This window comes from Scyliorhinus canicula, chromosome 13, assembly GCF_902713615.1.
Source record: "Scyliorhinus canicula chromosome 13, sScyCan1.1, whole genome shotgun sequence".
In the NCBI taxonomy this organism is placed as follows: domain Eukaryota; kingdom Metazoa; phylum Chordata; class Chondrichthyes; order Carcharhiniformes; family Scyliorhinidae; genus Scyliorhinus; species Scyliorhinus canicula.
The window spans coordinates 822,008-844,381 of record NC_052158.1 but is presented as its reverse complement, the minus strand read 5'-3'; the positions used below and the strand labels follow the sequence as shown (position 1 = coordinate 844,381).

At 45.4% G+C, this 22,374-nt stretch overlaps 1 protein-coding gene and 1 long non-coding RNA gene across 3 annotated transcripts in view; one reads left to right on the top strand and one right to left on the bottom strand.

Annotated features, from left to right (window-relative positions):
* The window catches only part of LOC119975795 (carcinoembryonic antigen-related cell adhesion molecule 1-like), a 345,216-nt gene that overhangs the window by 11,936 nt on the left and 310,906 nt on the right, over positions 1-22,374 (bottom strand). The window lies entirely within an intron of this gene.
* On the top strand, positions 1,876-21,486 carry LOC119975796. The gene is made up of 3 exons (XR_005462804.1): positions 1,876-2,127; positions 13,980-14,285; positions 21,142-21,486. It is a non-coding gene; the product is annotated as an uncharacterized LOC119975796 (long non-coding RNA).

Below are 22,374 nucleotides of genomic sequence, written 5' to 3'. Positions count from 1 at the left end.
ACATTGCGACTCTCTGAGCTGTGTGTGAATGATCCACATTGTGTCTCTCTGAGCTGTGTGTGAATGATCCACATTGTGTCTCTGAGCTGTGTGTGAATGATCCACATTGTGTGTCTCCCTGAGCTGTGTGTGAATGATAACACATTTTGTCTCTCTGAGCTGTGTGTGAATGATCCACATTGTGTGTCTCTGAGCTGTGTGTGAATGATCCACATTGTGTCTCTCTGAGCTGTGTGTGAGTGATCCACATTGTGTGTGTCTCTGAGCTGTGTGTGAATGATCCACATTGTGTCTCTCTGAGCTGTGTGTGAATGATCCACATTGTGTCTCTCTGAGCTGTGTGTGAATGATCCACATTGTGTCTCTCTGAGCTGTATGTGAATGATCCACATTGTGTCTCTGGGGTGTGTGTGGGTGGTGAATGTGATTCACACCGGATTATAATCTGTATGTACACGTGTCTATATTGTAAGTGCAGTGGCACTAGCTGACTACCAGGGATAGTAGCTCTGGGAATGCTCGCGAATTGTACTGGGCTTCTCCCTTGGCTCCGCTCAGGACTCCTCTGCTGTATAAAAATCAGTGCCACATGGTCAGCCAGCCAGTTCACCGAAGGTTCAATGGCTGACAGGCTGGCTCTGTTGTGAGTATATTAAAACCGCTATTCTAATCCTACAAGCACGTGTCCGTAGAATTGTTGGTACTAACAGTGTGAATGATCCACATTGTGTCTCTCTGAGCTGTGTGTGAATGATCCACATTGTGTCTCTGAGCTGTGTGTGAATGATCCACATTGTGTCTCTGAGCTGTGTGTGAATGATCCACATTGTGTGTCTCTCTGAGCTGTATGTGAATGATCCACATTGTGTCTCTCTGAGCTGTGTGTGAATGATCCACACTGTGTGTGTCTGAGCTGTGTGTGAATGATCCACATTGTGTGTCTCTGAGCTGTATGTGAATGATCCACATTGTGTGTCTCTGAGCTGTGTGTGAATGATCCACATTGTGTGTCTCTGAGCTGTGTGTGAATGATCCACATTGTGTCTCTGAGCTGTGTGTGAATGATCCACATTGTGTGTCTGAGCTGTATGTGAATGATCCACATTGTGTGTCTCAGCTGTTGTGTGAATGATCCACATTGGCGTCTCTCTGAGCTGTGTGTGAATGATCCACATTGTGTCTCTGAGCTGTGTGTGAATGATCCACATTGTGTGTCTCTGAGCTGTATGTGAATGATCCACATTGTGTGTCTCTGAACTGTATGTGAATGATCCACATTGTGTGTCTGAGCTGTGTGTGAATGATCCACATTGTGTGTCTCTGAGCTGTATGTGAATGATCCACATTGTGTGTCTGAGCTGTGTGTGAATGATCCACATTGTGTGTCTCTGAGCTGTATGTGAATGATCCACATTGTGTGTCCTCTGAACTGTGTGTGAATGATCCACATTGTGTCTCTCTGAGCTGTATGTGAATGATCCCATTGTGTGTCTGAGCTGTGTGTGAATGATCCACATTGTGTGTCTCTGAGCTGTATGTGAATGATCCACATTGTGTGTCTCTGAACTGTGTGTGAATGATCCACATTGTGTGCTCTCTGAGCTGTATGAATGATCCACATTGTGTGTCTCCTGAGCTGTATGTGAATGATCCACATCGTGTGTCCTGAGCTGTGAATGATCCACATTGTGTCTGTCTGAGCTGTATGTGAATGATCCACATTGTGTGTCTCTGAGCTGTGAATGATCCACATTGTGTTTCTCTGAGCTGTGTTAATGATCCACATTGTGTCTCTGAGCTGTGTGTGAATGATCCACATTGTGTGTCTCTGAGCTGTATGGTGAATGATCCACATTATTTTTGTCTCTAGGTGCTGGTTTTAACTGCAGATTCTCGCTCTCTGGGTATTGGTCATGTGCCAGTCAACCCCAGCTGAACGTTTGTAAAGCAGTTAGATGATTGGTACTCTGAGCAGTCGTCTCTGACAGGATATCCCCTCCACCCGCACTCTTCCTCGAGATTACTGTTCATTTGATCTTTCATCTTCTACTGATGTCTGGAGTGAAATGAAGATCTATTTTCTCCTCGTGTTTCTCACAACACAGAATCTCCTGAGTGCGGCACTAGGTAAAACTCTTTTATCTTTGTGAATTTATAGCTGCTATTACAGTATTTCTATTGAAGAGCGTCTCTAGTTAAACATCAGGAATAATAACCAAGTTGTGATGTCTGTTGATGTTTTTAGTTGCCTCTATCGAGGGATGAAGGTAGGTGACTGTCGATCTCAAAACATAGTCTTGTGAACCCATGTTGCCCCTGTCCTGGGAGTGTTAGATGGGGACGGTGTCGAGGGAGCTTTGGGGGTTTGGAGTTCTGTGCAGGAGATTGCCAAAGGGTTGAGAGCTACCCTGGAGTGTGGCCCCACAGATTCTCAGCTGGAGCATGTCCAGGGGCCTGTTGGGAAGGTATGTTTACCTCTTTAAAAACTTCCCTTGAGAGCTGCAGGAAGTCGGCCGTAGGATTCTGGGAAGATTTGTTACTACCTGTATATAAGTTGGGCAGTTGCTAAACCGAGACGCTACACTTGTTGTGTCCCCCACCCTTCCACCTCCTCTAATCTAAGGGGTTGAGTGAATATAAGGTAAGCTCTTCCTTTCTTTTTCTTGCTTTATCTGGGGTAGCACGGTAGCATGGTGGTTAGCATAAATGCTTCACAGCTCCAGGGTCCCAGGTTCGGTTCCCGGCTGGGTCACTGTCTGTGCGTAGTCTGCACGTCCTCCCCGTGTGTGCGTGGGTTTCCTCCGGTGCTCTGGTTTCCTCCCACAGTCCAAAGATGTGCGGGTTAGGTGGATTGGCCATGCTAAATTGCCCGTAGTGTCCTAAAAAAAAAGTAGGGTTAAGGGGGGTGGGTTGTTGGGTTACGGGTATAGGGTGGATATGTGGGTTTGAGTAGGGTGATCATTGCTCGGCGCAACATTGAGGGCCGAAGGGCCTGTTCTATGCTGTACTGTTCTATGTTCTATGTTCTATCTAGAGGGGATGGAGGGAAGGCAGTGCAATGTTCCTCCTGCAGAATGTTTGAGGTGAGGGACGCCGTCAGTGTCCCTGCTGATTTCATCTGTGGGAAGTGCACCCATCTCCAGCTCCTCGGAAACCATGTTAGAACATAAGAACTAGGAGCAGGATTAGGCCATCTGGCCCCTCGAGCCTGCTCCACCATTCAATGAGACCATGGCTGATCTTTCAGCCATGGCAGCACGGTAGCATTGTGGATAGCACAATCGCTTAACATCTCCAGGGTCCCAGGTTCGATTCCGGCTTGGGTCACTGTCTGTGTGGAATTTGCACATCCTCCCCTGTGTGCGTGGGTTTCCTCCGGGTGCTCCGGTTTCCTCCCACAGTCCAAAGATGTGCAGGTTAGGTGGATTGGCCATGATAAATTGCCCTTAGTGTCCAAAATTGCCCTTAGTGTTGGGTGGGGTTACAGGGTTATGGGGATAGAGTGGAGGTGTTAACCTTGGGTACGGTGCTCTTTCCAGGAGCCGGTGCAGACTCGATGGGCCGAATGGCCTCCTTCTGCCTGTAAATTCTATGACTAATTCTATGACTTTCGTGGACTCAGCTCCACTTTCCGGCCCGAACAACCATATCCTTAATCCCTTTATTCTTCAAAAAACTATCTTTACCTTAAAAACATGTAATGAAGGAGCCTCAACTGCTTCACTGGGCAAGGAATTCCATAGATTCACAACCCTGTGGGTGAAGAAGTTCCTCCTAAACTCAGTCCTAAATCTACTTCCCCTTATTTTGAGGCTATGTCCCCTAGTTCTGCTGTCACCCGCCAGTGGAAACAACCTGCCCGCATCTATCCTATCTATTCCCTTCATAATTTTAATGTTTCTATAAGATCCCCCCTCATCCTTCTAAATTCCAACGAGTACAGTCCCAGTCTACTCAACCTCTCCTCATAATCCAACCCCTTCAGCTCTGGGATTAACCTAGTGAATCTCCTCTGCACACCCATCCAGCGCCAGTACGTCCTTCTCAAGCTAAGGAGACCAAAACTGAACACAATACTCCAGGTGTGGCCGCACTAACACCTTATACAATTGCAACATAACCTCCCTAGTCTTAAACTCCATCCCTCTAGCAATGAAGGACAAAATTCCATTTGCCTTCTTAATCACCTGTTGCACTTGTAAACCAACCTTCTGTGACTCATGCACTAGCACACCCAGGTCTCTCTGCACAGCTGGCATGCTTTAATATTTTATGTTTAAATAATAATCCCGTTTGCTGTTATTCCTACCAAAATGGATAACTCACATTTGTCAACATTGTATTCCATCTGCCAGAACCCGAGCCCATTCACTTAACCTATCCAAATCCCTCTGCAGACTTCCAGTATCCTCTGCACTTTTCCGCTTTACCAATCATCTTGATGTCATCTGCAAACTTGGACACATTGCCCTTGGTCCCCAACTCCAAATCATCAATGTAAATTGTGAACAATTGTGGGCCCAACAAGGATCCCTGAGGGACACCACTAGCTACTGATTGCCAACCAGAGAAACACCCATTTAATCCCCACTCTTTGCTTTCTATTAATTAACCAATCCTCTATCCCATGCTACTACTTTACCCTTAATGCCATGCATCTTTATCTCTATGCAGCAACCTTTTTGTGTGGCACCTTGTCAAAGGCTTTCTGGAAATCCAGATATACCACATCCATAGGCTCCCCGTTATCTACTGCATGCTAATGTCCTCAAAAATTCCACTAAATTAGTTAGCACGACCTGCCCTTTATGAACCATGCTGCGTCTGCCCAATGGGACAATTTCTATCCAGATGCCTCGATATTTCTTCCTTAATGATATTCCAGCATCTTCCCTACTACCGAAGTTAAGCTCACGGCCTATAATTTCCTGCTCTCTGCCTACCTCCTTTTTTAAACAGTGGTGTCACGTTTGCTAATTTCCATCCACCGGGACCACCCCAGAGTCTAGTGAATTTTGGTAAATCATCAGGGGATGTTTGGCTCACTCGCTAAATCGCTGGCTTTTAAAGCAGACCAAGCAGGCCACAGCACGTTCGATTTCCGTACCAGCCTCCCCGGACAGGCGGCGGAATGTGGCGACTAGGGGCTTTTCACAGTAACTTCATTGTAGCCTACTCGTGACAATAAGCGATTTTCATTAGTGCATCTGCAATTTCCCTAGCATCTCTTTTAGCACTCTGCGATGCATTCCATCAGGGCCAGGAGACTTGCTACCTTTAGCCCCATTAGCTTGCCCATCACTCCCTCTCCTTAGTGATAACAATCCTCTCAAGGTCCTCACCTTCATAGCCCTCATTTTCTATCAGTCGCTGGCATGTATTTGTGTCTTCCACTGTGCAGACCGACCCAAAAAACCTGTTCAGTTCCTCAGCCATTTCCTCATTTCCCATTATTAAAACTCCCTTCTCATCCTAAAGGACCAATATTTACTCTAGCCACTCTTTTTGTCTTATATATTTGCTTAAAAACTTTTTACTGTCTGTTTTTATATTCTGACGCAAGTTTACTCTCATACTCTATCTTACTCTTCTTTAAGCTTTTTTAGTAGCTTTCTGTTGCCCCCTAAAGATTTCCCAGTCCTCTATCTCCCAGCAATCTTTGCCCACTTTATATCGCTTTTTTCCTTCAATTTGATACTCTCCCTTATCTTCCTTAGATATCCACCGGTCGATTTTCCCTGCTTTCTTCCGTCCTTCCTTTTTGTTGGTATAAACCTTTGCTGAGCACTGTGAAAAATCGCTTGGAAGGTTCTCCACTGTTCCTCATCTGTTCCCACCATAAAGTCTTAGCTCCCAGTCTACTTAGCTAGTTCTTCTCTCATCCCATTGTAATTCCTTTGTTAAACACAAACACTAGTATTTGATTTTACTGTCTCACCCTCCATCTGTATTTTAAATTCCACCATATTGTGATCGCTCCTTCCGAGAGGATCCCTAACTATGAGATCATGAAATCAATCCTGTCTCATTACACAGGACAAGATCTAGGACCGACTTGTTCCCTTGTAGGTTCCATTACATACTGTTCTAGGAAACTATCGCGGATACATTCTATAAACTCCTCCTCACAGTTGCCTTGACCGACCTGGTTAAACCAATCGACATGTAGATAAAATCCCCCATGATAACTGCTGTACCATTTCTATATGCATCAGTTGTTTCTTTGTTTATTGCCCGCCCCACCATCTCGTTACTATTTGGTGGTCGATAGACTACTCCTATCAGTGACTTTTCTGCCTTACTATTCCTGATTTCCACCCAAATGGATTCAACCTTATCCTCCATAGCACCGATGTCATCCCTTACTATTGCCCGGATGTCATCCTTGAATAACAGAAGCAACAACACCTCCCTTACCATCCACTCTGTCCTTCCGAATAGTTTGATACCGTTGGATATTTAACTCCCAGTCGTGACCATCCTTTAACCAATGTTTCAGTAATGGCCACTAAATCATAGTCATTCACTATGATTTGTGCCATCAACTCATTTACTTTATTCCGAATACTACAAGCATTCAGGTAAAGTACACTTATGTTGGTTTTTTACCTCTGTTTTGAATCTAACTTCTCCAGTTTTATTCCTTTTAGTATTACTGGGCCTATTCACTGAGCTCCCCTCAGTCACTGTACCTTGTACTGTTGTCCTTTTTGATTTTTGACTATGTCTTCTCTGCCTTGCACTTTTCCTCTTACTTCCTTTGTGCGTCTGTCCCTGTTTTACTACATGCCACTGCCTGCAGCGTTTCCCATTTCCCCTGCCACCTCGTTTAAAACCCTCCCCAACAGCTCTACAAACATTGTTCCCAGTTAGGGAACTGGGCTGGAGCTGGATGAACTTCGTATAATTCGGGAGGCGAGGGTGGTCATAGATAGAAGCTTCAGGGATTAAGTTACTCCCCGAATAATAAAGATAGATGGGTGACGGTGAGGGGGCTGGGGAGGAAGCAGTCAGTACAGATATCCCTGTGGGTCGTTCCCCTTAGTAACAAGTATAACCGCTTTGGATACTGTTGAGGGGACGACTTACCATGGGTAAGCCATGGGGGTACCAGTCTCTGGCACAGAGTCTGTCCCTGTTGCTCAGAAAGGAAGGAGGGAGAGAGTAGAGCATTATCCATTGGAGACTCCATAGTTAGTGGGATAGATAGGAGATTCTGTGGAACGCGAGGTACTCACGTTTGGTGTACTGCCTCCCAGGTGACAGGGTCCGCGATGTCTCGGATCTTGTTTTCGGGATCCATAAGGGGGAGGGGGAGCAGCCCCAAGTCGTGGTCCACATAGGTTCCAACGACATAGGTAGAAAAAGGGATAGGGCTGGAAGGCAGGAATTCAGGGAGCTAGGGTGGAAACTTAGAGCTAGAACAAACAGAGTTATTATCTCTGGGTTGTTACCCGTGCCACGTGCTATCGAGCGGACGAGGAATAGGGACAGAGAGCAGTTGAACACGTGGCTACAGGGATGGTGCAGGAGGGAGGGTTTTCAGATTCCTGGATAATTGGCTCATTCTGGGGTAGTGGGACCTCTACAAACGGGATGGTCTACACCTGGACCAAAGGGGTACTAATATCCTCGGGGGAGGTTTGCTAATGCTCTTCGGAGGGTTTAAACTAGTTCAGCAGGGGATTGGGAACCTGAATTGTAGCTCCAGTACACAAAGAGCTGAGAGTAGTGAGGTCATGAGTAAGGTTTCAAAATTGCAGGAGTGTACCGGCAGGAAGGAGTAGTTTAAAGTGCATCTACTTCATGCCAGGAACATCCGAATAAGGTGGGTGAGCTTGCGGCATGGGTTAGTACCTGGGACTTCGTGTTGTGTGGTTATTTCGGAGACATGGATAGAGCAGGACAGGAATGGTTGTTGCAGGTGCCGGGGTTTAGTAAGCTCAGGGAAGGTGGTAGAGAGGGGGAGGGGTGGCTTGTTAGTCAAGGACAGTATTACGGTGGCAGAAAGGACGTTTGATGAGAGTCGTCTACCGAGTGGTAGGGCTGAGGTAAAACAGGAAAGGAGAGTCACCCTGTTAGGTTTTCTATAGGCCTCCAAAAGTTCCAGAGATGTAGAGGAAAGGATTGCAAGATGATTCTGGATATTAGTGAAGTAACAGGGTAGTTGTTATGGGAGACTTTAACTTTCCGAATATTGACTGGAAACACTATAGTTTGAGTACTTTAGTTTGGGTCTGTTTTTGTCCAATGTGTGCAGGATTTTCCTGATGCAGTCTGTAGATAGGCCACAGAGGCGAGGCCGTATTGGATTTGGTACTGGGTAATGAACCAGGACAGGTGTGTAGATTTGGAGGGGTGAGCATTTTGGTGGATAGTGACCACAATTCGATTACGTTACTTTAGCGATGGAAAGGATAGGTATATACCGCAAGGTTAGAGTTATATCTGGGAAGGGCAATTATGATGCGATGAGGCAAGACTTAGGATGCATCAGATGGGGAAGGAAATTGCAGGGGATGGCACAATGGAAATGTGGACTTGTTCAAGGAACACTACTGCATGTCCTTGATAAGTATGTACCTGTTAGCGGGGGGAAGTGGTCGAGCGAGGGAACCGTTGGTTACTAAAGTAGTTGAAACACTTGTCAAGAGGAAGAAGAAGGCTTATGTAAAGATGGACGTGAAGTCTCAGTTGGGGTGCTCGAGAGTTACAAGTTAGCTAGTAAGGACCTAAAAGAGAGAGTTAAGAAGAGCCAGGAGGGACATGAAAGTCTTTGGCAGGTAGGATCAACTATACCCCCAAAGCTTTCTATAGATATGTCCGGAATAAAAGAATGACTAGGTAAGAGTAGGGACAGTCAAGGACAGTAGTGGGAAGTTGTGCGTGGAGTCCGAGGAGATAGGAGAGGTGCTAAATGAATATTTTTTCGTCAGTATTCACACAGGAAAAAGACCAATGTTGTTGAGGAGAATACTGACATCAGGCTACTAGACTAGAAGGGCTTGAGGTACATAAGGAGGAGGTGTTAGCAATTCTGGAAAGTGTGAAAATAGATATGTCACCTGGGCTGGATGGGATTTATCCTAGGATTCTCTGGAAGCTAGGGAGAGATTGCTGAGCCTTTGGCTTTGATCTTTAAGTCATCTTTGTCTACAGGAATAGTGCCGAGGACTGGAGGATAGCAAATGTTGTCCCCTTGTTCAAGAAGGGGAGTAGAGACAACCCCGGTAACTATAGGCCGGTGAGCCTTACTTCTGTTGTGGGAAAAGGCTTGGAAAGGTTTATAAGTGATAGGATGTTATAATCATCTGGAAAGGAATAATTTGATTAGAGATAGCCAACATGGTTTTGTGAAGGTAGGCCGTGCCTCACAAACCTCATTGAGTTTCTTCGAGAAGTGACCAAACAGGTGGATGGGGTAAAGCAGTTGATGTGGTGTAATGGATTTCAGTAAAGCGTTTGATAAGGTTCCCCACGGTCAGCTATTGCAGAAAATATGGAGGCATGGGATTCAGGTGATTTAGCAGTTGGATCAGAAATTGGCTAGCTGGAAGACAAAGAGTGATGGTTGATGGGAAATGTTCAGACTGGTGTCCAGTTACTAGTGGTGTACACAAGGATCTGTTTGTCAATTTTATAAATGACCTGGAGAGGGTGTAGAAGGATGGGTGAGTAATTTGCAGATGACACTAAAGTCGGTGGAGTTGTGGACAGTGCAGAAGATGTTACAAGTTACAGAGGGACATAGATAAGCTGCAGACTGGCTGAGAGCTGGGAAATGGAGTTTAATGCAGAAAAGTGTGAGGTGATTCATTTTGGAAGTAATACAGGAAGAGACAGAGTACTGGGCTATGGTAGATTCTGGTAGTGTGGATGAGCAGAGAGATCTCGGTGTCCAGTGTACATAGATCCCTGAAGTTGCCACCCAGGTTGAGAGGGTTGTTAAGAAGGTGTACGGTGTGTTAGCTTTATTGGTAGAGGGATTGAAGTTTCGGAGCCATGAGGTCATGTTGAGCTGTACAAAACTCTGGTGCGTCCGCATTTGGAGTAGTGCATGCAGTTCTGGTCGCCGCATTATAGGAAGGATGTGGAAGCATTGGAAAGGGTCAGAGGAGATTTACCAGAATGTTGCCTGGTATGGAGGAAGATCTTCTGAGGAAAGGCTGAAGGACTTGAGGCTGTTTTCATTAGCAGAGAAGAAGGTTAAGAGTGATTTAATTGAGGCATACAAGATTATCAGAGGTTAGATAGGGTGGACAGTGAGAGCCTTTTTCCTCGGATAGGATGTCCAGCACGAGGGGACGTAGCTTTAAATTGAGGGGAGATAAATAAGGACAGATGTCAGAGGTAGATTCTTTACTCGGAGAGTAGTAAGGGTGTGGAATGCCCTGCCTGCAACGTAGTGGACTCGCCAACACTAAAACGCATTCAAATGGTCATTGAATAAACATAGGACGCTAAGGGAATAGGGGTGTAGATGGGCTTTAGAGTTGTTTCACAGGGTCGACGCACATCGAGGGCCGAAGGGCCTGTACTGCGCTTGTAATGTTCTATGTTCAGGGTTGCAGTGATCTAACCTACTGGCCCACTGATCCTTGGGAACTGACTTCTAATTAAGTTCCGGCAAGATGCGATAAACTGGATAAGTCCCCAGAGCCGGATGGGATTACCCCAGAATACTGAAGGAGGCTAGAGAGGAAATTGATGAGGCCTTGACAGGAATCTTTGGAACCTCACTGTCTTCAGGTGATGCCCCGGAGGACTGGAGAATAGCCAATGTTGTTCCTTTGTTAAGAAGGTTAGCAAGGATAATCCAGGGAACTACAGGCCAGTGAGCCTTACGTCAGTGGTAGGGAAATTACTGGAGAGAATTCTTCGAGACAGGATTCTACTTCCATTTGGGAGCAAGTGGACGTAATAGCGAAAGGCAGCATGGGTGAAGGGGAGGTCGTGTCTCACTAACTTGACAGAGTTTTTCGAGTAGGTCACAAAGATGATTGATGCAGGTAGGACAGTGGATGTTGTCTATATGACTTCAGTAAGGCCTTTGACAAGGTCCCTCATGGCAGACTGGTGCAAAAGGTGAAGTCACACGGGATCAGAGGTGAGCTGGGAAGATGGATACAGAACTGGCTCGGTCATAGAAAGCAGACAGTAGCAATGGAAGGGTGCTTTACTGATTGGAGGGCTGTGACTAGTGGTGTTCCACAGGGATCAGTGCTGGGACTTTTGCTGTTCGTAGTATGTATAAATGATTTGGAGGAAAATGTAACTGGTCTGATTAGTCAGTTGCGGACGACACAAAGGTTGGTGGAATTACGGATAGCGATGAGGACTGTCAGAGGATACAGCAGGATTTAGATCGTTTGGAGACTTGGGCGGAGGAGATGGCAGATGGAGTTTAATCCAGACAAATGTGAGGTAATGCACTTTGGAAGGTCTAATGCAGGTTGGGAATATACAGTGAACGGTAGAATCCTTAAGAATATTGACAGTCAGAGAGATCTAGGTGTACAGGTCCACAGGTCACTGAAGGGGCACACAGGTGGAGAAGGTAGTCAAGAAGGCATACGGCATGCTTGCCTTCATTGGCCGGGGCATTGAGTATAAGAATTGGCAAGTCATGTTGCAGCTGTATAGAACCTTAGTTCGGCCACACTTGGAGTATAGTGTTCAATTCTGGTCGCCAGCAGGATGTGGAGGCTTTAGAGAGGGTGCAGATTTACCAGGATGTTGCCTGGTATGGAGGGTATTAGCTTTGAGGAGAGGTTGAATAAAGTTGTTTGTTCTCACTGGAACGAAGGCGGGTTGAGGGGCGACCTGATAAATTATGAGGGACATAGACAGAGTGGATAGTCAGAGCCTTTTTCCCCGGTAGAGGGGTCAATTTCTAGGGGGCATATGTTTAAGGTGCGAGGGGCAAGTTTAGAGGAGATGTACAAGGTCAGTTTTTTTTACACAGGTGCCTGGAACTCGTTGCCGGACGAGGTGGTGGAAGCAGGGACGATAGTGACATTTAAGGGGCATCTTTACAAATACGTGAATAGGATGGGAATAGAGGGATACAGACCCGGAAGTGCAGAAGATTGTAGTTTAGAGTCGGGCAGCATGTTCGGCACAGGCTGGAGGGCTGAAGGGCTGTTCCCGTGCTGTACTTTTCTTTGTTCTTTGTTCTAAGACAGAAAGAGGCGAATGAAAAGCGGTGAAAATAATAAGGATTAAGGAGGAAAGTCATTGCTTTGGTTGAGGATCTCTTCAGTACGTTATCTCCCCAGTACGAGTGACATTTACGTCTCGAATGTTGCCACCCATACGAGCTTTCCTGCAGCTTATGTTTAAAACACTGAACGCACACGGTTCCTGGAGTGACAGAGGGTTTGTTTCTTCAATGTTTCTCTCCGTTGGTGGGATGCCCTGTTTTCAGGCATCAATGATTCACGGCATTATTGAAGAGAAGGAGTTGGCTGGATCTTTCCCCCAAAGGCTCAGCCTTAATTTTCAGGAGAGAGTTCAGCTGGATCCTTCGCTTATCTGCCAAAATTAAAACTGAAACTAAAATCTGCATTGACTCTCACAACATCGACAGATGTGTGATAGAGAGCATCCTATCCGGCTGCATCACAGCCTGGGATGGCAACTGCTCGGTCCAAGATCGCAAGAAACTGCAGAGTGTGGTGAACTCAGCCTAACGCATCACACAACTTGCCACCCCCACATTGATTCTGTCTACACCTCCCGCTGCCTCAGGAAGGCAGACAGCATTATCAGAGACCCCTCCCACCCAGCATTGCCTTCTTCCAGACCCTTCCATCGGCAGAAGGTACAGAAGGCTGAAGAACCCGCCATCCAGACATAGGAACAGCTTCTTCCCCACAGCTACCAGAATCCTCAACGACTCCCCCCTCGGACTGATCTGTTCCCTGTAAGGACACTATTCACGATGCCCTATGCTGCTCTTATTTGGTCCCTTGTTCCGCACTGTAACCAATCACTGTTGTCGATGTACCAATTGCCATTGTACGCTGTTGATTATTCTTTTGTCTACTATGTACGTACTGTGTATGTTCCCTCGGCTGCAGAAAATACTTTTCACTTTGGTACATGTAACAATAAATATCAATCAATAAATATCAATCAAAAATGGAACCTCATGGCTTTGAAGAATATTTCAGAGAAGCCAGAATCAATAACCACTGGGTAACTAAAAGCTCACTATTTTGAGGCAGCTGATTGGCCGCCAGCCAAATCCATCAATCTGAGGCATTACTGGTGTCAGTCAAATGGCGCTGGAATTGAGGGCTGGATTCTCCACCCCGCCACACCACATTTCTGTTCAGGCACGCCAGCGGGATGATCAAGGGCTGAGGTGGAGGAAAACAAATAAATAACTAATACTAGAGGAGAAGTACTTGGGAAACTAATGGGGCTAAAGGCCAATAGTTCCCCTCGACTGGATGGGTGTCATCCTAGGATATTAAAGGAAGTAGCTACAGAGATAGTGGATGCCCTGGGAATAATCCTTCACAAACCCTTAAATTTCTGGAAAAATCGCAGAGAATTGTAAACTACCAACGTAACAACCTTCTTCAAACAGGGGATGAGACAAAAACAAACACCCAGAGAGCAGTCAGCTGAACATTTGGAAAATGTTAGCGTTTGTTAGAAGGATGGATTAGCAAAGCATTTGGAAACACATAAACAAGCTGCGTTAGCATAGCGTCGGGAACAGGAAATGATGCTTGAGCAATTTCTTCAAATTCTTTAAGGTGGTAATGAGCAATTTAGATAAAGGGAAGAGAACCAGTTTGGGACGCCTGGATATAAATAGTGATGGAGACAGGGTAAGATCCATGCTGGACTCAATTTCTGAGACATATTCACTGTGTATTGCTGTTTAGTATGACTCTGGGCCCAGTAATCCTGTCTGCTCTTGTGTCTGCAATGCTTCTATATAATGTATTCTTCTTCTATTTCAGTTCCAATCAGGATAAACGCTGTTGAGGAACAATTAATTTCATTCCCGGCATTAGTGACTTCCTCGAACACATGCATTTTCGTCTTGGTATCTGATGAACCATGCAAATTCAGAAATAGTGCATTTCTATTGGGAAGGTAATAGAGCCTTTGGTATAGCCACACCTATCTACAAGAAACGATTTCAGTTTTATTCCTTTAATAAGACCATGCTACTATATCAGTCAAGAAAACAGATTCCGGGAACTACAAATTAATTGACCGTATTCACAAAATCGTCCTAGTACATGTGATACTCACCGTGTACGGTAAGCAGTTAAACTGTCTGTTGTATCTGTTGAATAAAATGAGTAAGATCTTCCTACCTTTATCTCTCCTGTACTGAGGTAGTTTGCGACACCCAAGGGTATAATCCAAACTCAGAGGGGTCCTAGACCTGTCTTCATAAACACTTGAGCATCTTTTGACCATCCCTGATGTTAATTGCTGCACCATTGGCCGTTGTGCTGCAGTGGCCCAGGCTGTAATCTCGGGAATTGGCTTTCCGACACCTCACCATGTCTCTATCTATCTACCTTCCTGCTTGAAGACACTCCTTACAACCTTTAATCAAGCTTTTGGTCATCCAATTTCTCCAAATGTGACTGAGTCACCATTTGTTTTATGTCTTTATGATGTTTTATTACATGAATGATGTTATATAAATATGCATGTTATTATTGTTGTTTTTAATTAATTTTTACGATTGTGGTCTTTGCTGGCTGAGTCGCATTTATTACCCATCCTAATTGCCCCTGCAGTCCTTGAGGTGTAGGTACACCTACTGTGCTGTTAGGGAGGGAGTTCCAGGATTGTGACCCAGCGACAGTGAAGGAACAGCCAATATATTTCCAAGGCAGGATGGTGAGTGACTTGGAGGGGAATCTCCAGGTGGGGGTGATCCCTGGTATCTGCTGCCCTTGTCCTTTGAGATAGTGGTGGTCGTGGGTTTGGAAGGTGCTGTCCAAGGGGCCTTGGTGAGTTACATAAGAACTAGGAGCAGGAGTAGGCCATCTGGCCCCTCGAGCCTGCTCCGCCATTCAATGAGGTCATGGCTGATCTTTTGTGGACTCAGCTCCACTTTCCGGCCCGAACACCATAATCCTTAATCCCTTTATTATTCAAAAAACTATCTATCTTTATTTTACAAACATTTAGTGAAGGAGCCTCAACTGCTTCAATGGGCAAGGAATTCCATAGATTCACAACCCTTTGGGTGAAGAAGTTCCTCCTAAACTCAGTCCTAAATCTACTTCCCCTTATTTGAGGCTATGTCCCCTAGTTCTGCTTTCACCCGCCAGTGGAAACAACCTGCCCGCATCTATCCTATCTATTCCCTTCATAATTTATATGTTTCTATAAGATCCCCCCTCATCCTTCTAAATTCCAACGAGTACAGTCCCAGTCTACTCAACCTCTCCTCGTAATCCAACCCCTTCAGGTCTGGGATTAACCTAGTGAATCTCCTCTGCACACCCTCCAGCGCCAGTACGTCCTTTCTCAAATAAGGAGACCAAAACTGAACACAATACTCCAGGTGTGGCCTCACTAACACCTTATACAATTGCAACAAATGTGCCTTCTTAATCACCTGTTGCACCTGTAAACCAACTTTCTGTGACTCATGCACTAGCACACCCAAGTCTTTCTGCACAGCGGCTTCTTTAATATTTTATCGTTTCAATAATAATCCCGTTTGCTGTTATTCCTATCAAAATGGATAACTCACATTTGTCAACATTGTATTCCATCTGTCAGACCCTAGCCCATTCACTTAACCTATCCAAATCCCTCTGCAGACTTCCAGTATCCTCTGCACTTTTCGCTTTACCACTCATCTTAGTGGCATCTGCAAACTTGGACACATTGCCCTTGGTCCCCAACTCCAAATCATCAATGTAAATTGTGAACAATTGTGGGCCCAACACGGATCCCTGAGGGACACCACTAGCTACTGATTGCCAACCAGAGAAACACCCATTAATCCCCACTCTTTGCTTTCTATTAAGTATCCAATCCTCTATCCATGCTACTACTTTACCCTTAATGCCATGCATCTTTATCTTATGCAGCAACCTTTTGTGTGGCACCTTGTCAAAGGTTTTCTGAAAATCCAGATATACCACATCCATTGGCTCCCCGTTATCTACTGCACTGGTAATGTGCTCAAAAAATTCCTCTAAATTAGTTAGGCATGACCTGCCCTTTATGAACCCATGCTGCGTCTGCCCAATGGGACACTTTCTATCCAGATGCCTCGCTATTTCTTCCTTGATGATAGATTCCAGCATCTTCCGTACTACCAAAGTTAAGCTCACTGGCCTATAATTTCCTGCTCTCTGCGTACCTCCTTTTTTAAACAGTGGTGTCGCGTTTGCTCATTTCTTAAACAGTGGTGTCACGTTTGCTAAGTTACTGCAGTGCATCTTGTAGGTAGCTACTGTGTGTCGGTGGTGGTGTGAATGTTTGTGGAAGGAGGAGCAATCAAGCGGGGCTGTTTTGTCCTGGATGGTGTTGAGCTTCTTGAATGTTGTTGGAGCTGCGCTCATCCAGGCAAGTGGAGAGTATTCCATCACACTCCTGAGTTGTGTCTTGCCGTTAATGGACAGGTTTTGGGGAGTCAGGAGGTGAGTTATTCGCTGCAGGATTCCTAGCCTTTGACCTGTCTTTCTAGCCATAGTATTAATATGGCTAGTCCAGTACAGTTTCTGCTCAATTGTAATGCCCAGGATGTTGATAGTGGGGGACTCATCGATGGAAATGCCATTGAATGGCAAGGTCTGATTCTTTGATTCTCTCTTGTCAGAGATGGTCACTGCTATAATGATGTGCACAAAGAATTCTGTAGGTTAATAAGTTAGACCTCCAACCAGCAGGTGGCAGTAGAACTATACCATGTGACATTGCAACCTCGGGGTCTGAGTGAGGAGTCGTCATGGAGAGTCGTGTTTAGTATTCGCTCTCGAATTCTAGTTGTTAACAGTTTACAATTCGTTAGTACTATTAATATTGTTTTCTACCCAGGTTAATGTAATGTAATTTAATAAATCTTAACTAGTCATAACCTCGATGTTCTTTAGTGCACTGACTCAATCATTGCAATGCACTAGAACGTAAAAATTGCCTGGCAGTTGTGTGGCGTGAATGTAACTTGCCACTTGTCAGCCCAAGTCTGGATATTGTCCAGGTCTTGCTGCATTTGGACATGGACTGCTTCATTATCTGAGTCGTCGCAATGGTGCTGAAATCATGCAATTATCACATCTCCACATCTGACATTATGACTGAAGGGCGATCATTGATGAAGCAGCTGAAGATTAGGTTTAGGACACTACCCTGAGGAACTCCTGCAGTGATGTCCTGGAGCTGAGATGATTGACCTCCAACCACCACAACCATCTTCCTTTGCCCCGGGTATGACTCCAACCAGAGGAGAGTTTCCCCCCTGATTCCCATTGACTCCAGATTAGCTAGGGCTCCTTGATGCCACACTCGGTCAAATGCTGCCTTGATTTCAAGGGCTGAAACACTCACCTTACCTCTGGAGTTCTGATGTTTTACACAGAAACATACATAGGAAATAGAAGCAGGAGGGAGCCATTTTTCCCTTCGAGCCTGCTGCAGCATTCATTGTGATCATGGATGATCATCACGTTCAACACCCTGATCCTGCCTTCCCTCCATATCTCTTGATTCCTTTAGCCCCAAGAGCGATATCTAATTCCTTTTTGAAATTACACAACATTTTGGCCTCAACTACTTTCTGTGGGAGTGAATTCTACAGATTCCCCGCTCTCTGGGTGAAGAAATTTCTCCTCGCATCAGTCCCCTTATCCTCAAACTATGACCCATCGTTCTGGACACCCCCACCATCCGGAACATTCTTTCTGGACCTACCCTGTCTAAACTTGTTAGAATTTTATCAGTTTCTATGAGATCCCCTCTCACTCTTCCAACTTCCAAATAATATAATCCTAACCGATTTAGTCTCTCCTCATATGACAGTCCCACCATCCCGGGAATCAGCCTGGTAAACCTTCGCTGCTCTCCCTCCATAGCAACAACATCCATCCTCAGGTAAGGACACCAAAACTGCCCACAATACTCCAGGTGTGACCTCACTAATGCCCTATACAATTGCAGTAAAACATCTCTATTCCTGTACTCAAATCCTCTCGCTCTGAAGGCCAACATACATAGAACATAGAGCGATACAGCGCAGTACAGGCCCTTCGGCCCACGATGTTGCACCGACATGGAAAAAAAAAACTAAAGGCCATCTAACCTACACTATGCCATTATCATCCATATGCTTATCCAATAAACTTTTAAATGCCCTCAATGTTGGCGAGTTCACTACTGTTGCAGGATAGGGCATTCCACGGCCTCACCACTCTTTGCGTAAAAAACCCTACCTCTGACCTCTGTCCTATATCTATTACCCCTCAATTTAAGCTATGTCCCTCGTGCTAGCCACACCCATCCGCGGGAGAAGGCTCTCGCTGTCCACCCTATCTAACCCTCTGATCATTTTGTATGCCTCTATTAAGTCACCTCTTAACCTTCTTCTCTCTAACGAAAACAACCTCAAGTCTATCAGCCTTCCCTCATAAGATTTTCCCTCCATACCAGGCAACATCCTGGTAAATCTCCTCTGCACCCGTTCCAAAGCTTCCACGTCCTTCCTATAATGAGACGACCAGAACTGTACGCAATACTCCAAATGCGGCCGTACCAGAGTTTTGTACAGCTGCAACATGACCTCATGGCTCCGGAACTCAATCCCTCTACCAATAAAGGCCAACACACCATAGGCCTTCTTCACAACCCAATCAAACTGGGTGGCAACTTTCAGGGATCTATGTACATGGACACCGAGACCCATCTGCTCATCCACACTGCTAAGAATTTTACAATTAGCCAAATATTCCGCATTCCTGTTATTCTTTCCAAAGTGAATCACCTCACACTTCTCCACATTAAACTCCATTTGCCACCTCTCAGCCCAGCTCTGCAGCTTATCTATGTCCCTCTGTAACCTGCAACATCCTTCTGCACTGTCTACAACTCCACCGACTTTAGTGTCGTCTGCAAATTTACTCACCCATCCTTCTGCGCCCTCCTCCAGGTCATTTATAAAAATGACAAACAGCAACGGCCCCAGAACAGATCCTTGTGGTACGCCACTCGTAACTGAACTCCATTCTGAACATTTCCCATCAACTACCACTCTCTGTCTTCTTTCAACTAGCCAATTTCTGATCCACATCTCTAAATCACCCTCAATCCCCAGCCTCCGTATTTTCTGCAATAGCCGACCGTGGGGAACCTTATCAAACGCATTACTGAAATCCATATACACCACATCAACTGCTCTACCCTCGTCTACCTGTTCAGTCACCTTCTCAAAGAACTCGATAAGGTTTGTGAGGCATGACCTACCCTTCACAAAACCATGCTGACTATCCCTAATCATATTATTCCTATCTAGATGATTAGAAATCGTATCTTTTCTAATCCTCTCCAAGACCTTACCCACCACAGACGTTAGGCTCACCGGCCTATAGTTACTGGGGTTATCTCTACTCCCCTTCTTGAACAAAGGGACCACATTTGCTATCCTCCAGTCCTCTGGCACTATTCCTGTAGCCAATGATGACCTAAAAATCAAAGCCAAAGGCTCAGCAATCTCTTCCCTGGCTTCCCAGAGAATCCTAGGATAAATCCCATCCAGCCCCGGGGACTTATCTATTTTCACCTTGTCCAGAATTGCCAACACTTCTTCCCTACGCACCTCAATGCCATCTATTCTAATAGCCTGGGTCTCAGCATTCTCCTCCACAATATTATCTTTTTCTTGAGTGAATACTGACCATTTGCCTTCTTTACTGCCGGCTGTACCTCCGCGCTTACTTTCAGTAACTGATGCACAAGGACACCAAGATCTCGCTAAGTATCCGCCTCTCTCAATTTACACCCATTCAAATAATAATCTGCCTTCCTATTTCTGCTACCAAAGTGGATAACCTCACATTTATCCGCATTATACTGTATCTGCCATGCATGTGCCCACTCACCCAGCCTGTCCAAATCCCGCTGAAGCATCTCTGCATCCTCCTCACAGCTCACCCTCCCACCCAACTTGGTGTCATCTGTGAATTTGGAATTAATACATTTATTTCGCTTGTCCAAATCATTAATATATAATGTGAACAGTTGGGGTCCGAGCACAGATCCCTGCGGTATCACACTAGTCACTGCCTGCCAATCAGAAAAATACCCATTTATTACAAATTTTTGCTTCCTGTCTGCTAACCGGCTGTCTATCCATTTCAAGGCACTACCCATAATCCCAGGTACTGTAACTTCACATAATAATCTGAGGTGTGAGACATTGTTGAAAGCTTTCTGAAAGTCTAAATAAACCACATCCACCAGTTCCCCTGTCTCTGGGGTGGCATGGTGGCTCAGTGGTTAGCAGCATGGCTTCACAAGGCCAGGGTCCCAGGTTCGATTCCTAGCTTGTGTCACTATCTGTGGAGTCTGCAGTTTCTTCCCATGTCTGCGTGGGTTTCCTCCGGGTGCTCCAGTTTCCTCCCACAAAGTCCCAAAAAATTGTGCTTGTTAGGTGAATTGGACATTCTGAATTCTCCCTCAGTGTACCCGAATAGGCGCCGGAATGTGGTGACTAGGGGCTTTTCCCAGTAACTTCATTGCAGTGTTAATGTAAGCCTACTTGTGACAAGAAAGATTATTATTAAAAGCTAAATCTTGTAGAATAATGAGTTGTATGACAAATCTGTCAGAGTTCTTCGAGGAGGTAGCAAGGAAATTAGACAAAGGAGAACCAGTGGATGTGATGTATTTAGATTTCCAGAAGGCCTTTGACAAGATTCTGTATAGGAGACTGTTAAATAAGTTAAGAGCCCATGGAGGTACTCTTTTGGCATGGAGAGTGAATTGGCTGATGGATAAGAAACAGAAAGTGGGGACAGAGGGTGAAGCAACTGTGCTAACCACTGTGCCACTGTACTGCTTCAGATCCTGGCTGTGCAGATGAAGGGTCATGTGTGAGTTCCCTATTCTTTCAGTAATATTAAAACAATGTATTCCATCTCTCTTCAGGTAATATCGATCCCCCCAAAATATTCAGTAATTCCACCCAGCAAAACAGTGTTATCGCGCTGACCTGTGAAACGGCTTCACAAATTCAGTCTACCACCTGGCTGGCGGCAGGGAATGACATCCATGATGTGAGATTAAAGCTGATCAATGATAACAAGACTCTGATTATTGATGGGGCACAGCTGACCGATTCTGGCACCTACACCTGCTTCGTACACAATCCGTTCGGCTCAAGCAGCAGTTTCTTTCAGCTCACAATCGACTGTGAGTGTGTCAAGTTTATTACTTTCCCAAAATATCATGTTTGCAATTCACTGCACTCTGTTTTAATGTCAGATTCGTGAGGTAAAGGTTTGTGCAACATTCAATGTTATTCAGTGTCCGGTACCAATTGGGGGCTTGGTATTGATATTCCTGGGACAGGATTTGGATCAATAACAGTAGTAATGTGGGATGTAATTTGTGGAGTTGGATCCAGGAAGCAGGAGACAGAATTCAAACATCTGGAATAGGACCGGATGTGGGCCATTCAACCCTCCAATCATACTCCCCTCATCTGTTTGTGTTAAGTTACCCATTCCCATCTACCTCTGACAACTTGCATTCTATCTAACTCTGCCTTAAAAATATTCAATGACCCCCCCCTGCATAGCCTTCTGAGGCAAAAAGGAAACATTTCTGCTCCCTCCTGTTAGAACATAGAACAGTACAGCACAGAACAGGCCCTTCGGCCCTCAATGTTGTGCCGAGCCATGATCACCCTACTCAAACCCACGTAATCCACCCTATACCAGTGACCCAGGGTCACTGCCTGTGCAGAGTCTGCATGTTCTCCTTGTGTCTGCGTGGGTTTCCTCCGGGTGCTCCGGTTTCCTACCACAAGTCATCAACAGTGTGGTAGACAACGGGAAGCCAATGGATGTGGTATATCTGGATTTCCAGAAAGCTTTTGACAAGGTGCCACACAAAAGGTTGCTGCATAAGATAAAGATGCATGGCATTAAGGGTACAGTAAAAGCATGGATAGAGGATTGGTTAATTAATAGAAAGCAAAGAGTGGTGTTTATTGGGTGTTTCTCTGGTTGGCAATCAGTAGCTAGTGGTGTCCCTCAGGGATCCGTGTTGGGCCCACAATTGTTCACAATTTACAAAGATGATTTGGAGTTGGGGACCAAGGGCAATGTGTCCAAGTTTGCAGATGACACTAAGATGAGTGGGAAAGCAAAAAGTGCA